The 2,026-nt window shown below is 50.0% G+C and overlaps 1 non-coding gene across 1 annotated transcript; it reads left to right on the top strand.

Moving 5' to 3' along the window:
• Positions 1–1,834: 1,834 nt before the first annotated feature.
• LOC126520935 (U2 spliceosomal RNA) lies at positions 1,835–2,026 on the top strand. Its single transcript, XR_007597148.1, has one exon. It is a non-coding gene; the product is annotated as a U2 spliceosomal RNA (small nuclear RNA).

The following is a 2,026-nucleotide window of genomic DNA, read 5'->3' as shown; positions in this document are numbered from 1 at the left end:
TCGCGCTCGCGCCGCCCCGGCACACGCGGTTTCGGACTTTGTCTCTTCCAGCGCTCGCAACCATGTCGGGGCCGACGCCGACGACTGCGTGGTGTTTCAACGATTGCCGGCGTGACACAATGCAGCTGCGTGCGGGATGCCAGCGATTCCGTCGTGGCGGTGCGGCGGCTTGTACGCAAAAGTTGCGTCAAAGGCGTCGCGCTCGCACCGCCCCGGCACACGTGGTTTCGGACTTTGTCTCTTCGAGCGCTCGCAGCGATGTCGAGGCGATCGCTTACGTCTGCACGGTTTCCGGTGTGCTACAATGCAGCAGTCTGCCGCACTACACCTCTTGGTTGCCGAGGCCAGCACGGCAATTTACTGAAGCGAGCGCATTGCGCCCAGGCGGCAGCGGACTTTGTGCTTTCGGGAGTGCTCTTGCTGTAAAATTTGAACGGCTGCAGCTGCGCGAAGCAAGTGTACCTATTTTCACTCTCTCTCTGTCTGCCTTTGAGGCGACTGTAATTTCACTTTAAACGCAACTGGAGGCGGGAGCAACCTGATGAGAGTAGGTGGACTTCGGTACATGTTGTAATTTAGAAATTGCTTTCAAGCTTTGAGGACATACACCTTCGCGCCATCTGCTTTCCCCGTCTCTTTGGCACTTTATAGTATGTGCTGCATGCTCTGCATTCCAAAGAAACACGCCTGTGTCTCTCCCTCTCTCACGTTCTTCTTCTTTTTGTAGCTGCTGTTGTAGAAGATGCTATGCTCTTTAATCGCTGTAACATAGAGTGCTTGCACAAGCCAACAACTGTTGCGCGTTTTTTTTTTTTTTTTTTTCTCTTCCCAAGACGTTTCTGCCATTATTCACTAACTCTCGTTCTTAGTATGCAATGGAGCGTTAGCTCGCGCCATCTACCTTTCTTTCTGTATTGCAAAGTCCGCAGGTTTTCCTAGTTCCGTACACAGATGGCGCTAATGCGTTTTGGCGCCAGGTTCGAACGACCTCGCTGTACTCGTGTTTCCCATTTGAATGTTTCAAAGGGGTTTGCGACAGGGGGTGGTTCTTGTGCAAGGCTGAGCTTTCCAGCTGCGTTTAAGCTATGCTAGCATGTGTGCGTATATATATATATATATATATATAAATACACAAACACACACACACACACACACACACACACATGCATATATACATACACACACACGGTAATGGTAAAGATGATGAGGTAGCACTTTTTTTTTTTTTTTTACAATGCCTGTGTTTCAGATGGCGATCTTTCTCCCCTCTATGTTTCCGGTGGGAAGGAGTGTGCAGCGTTTTCTATATTTATTTTGTCATTCACTTCTATGTTGCTCGTCTTCGTACATGGGGCATGCTACCTAATTCTACCGGTCGAATCGACACGTTGCGATCCGTCCCGGCCTGTGCCGTATCAAAATTTTCAGTGGGCCTTGCGGTAAATAAAAAGAAATGAAGGAAATGCGCGTAGTATATTACAATTGCACACGGGCTTGAAACGAAGCCCTCAAGGAAGGTCACCTTGAGCGGTCGCATTCAGACGGAAGTAAGCATTCCCCTGGCGCGTTTTTTTCCGCTCGCCTGTTCCGTTTTCTACGAGGTTGCCTTGGTTGGTTTCGCGTTACAAGCAAGCTTGCACTCGGGTCTCGTTTCTACGCGACAGCGTTTCGTTAACAGCGAAAGACTGAGGCGTTGCGAGTTCATCCGTGAGATAGGGAGCGTTGAGTCTGTACACAGGCTGAATTTTATAATATTGCCCACGCTGTTGCTGAGGTTACCCATGTCGGCAGGGCGCCCACAAGGCGAGTAGTACAATGAAGTGAAGTGAAGGACATCGCTTCTCGGCCTTTTGGCTAAGATCAAAGTGTAGTATCTGTTCTTATCAGCTTAATATCTGATACGGGTTCTATATGGACCCACGATATTAAACCTATTTTTGGAAGTTGGCGGAGTGCTTGAAGCCTGCTTCACCTCCGCCGCAGGTCGGCCCGGTATTGCACTACCTCCGGGATCGGCCCCGCTCAC

The sequence above is a fragment of the Dermacentor andersoni genome, unplaced genomic scaffold (genome assembly GCF_023375885.2).
Source record: "Dermacentor andersoni unplaced genomic scaffold, qqDerAnde1_hic_scaffold ctg00000787.1, whole genome shotgun sequence".
Classification (NCBI taxonomy): domain Eukaryota; kingdom Metazoa; phylum Arthropoda; class Arachnida; order Ixodida; family Ixodidae; genus Dermacentor; species Dermacentor andersoni.
Note: the sequence above shows the minus strand (reverse complement) of the source record. Positions and strands in the feature narration are given on the sequence as shown.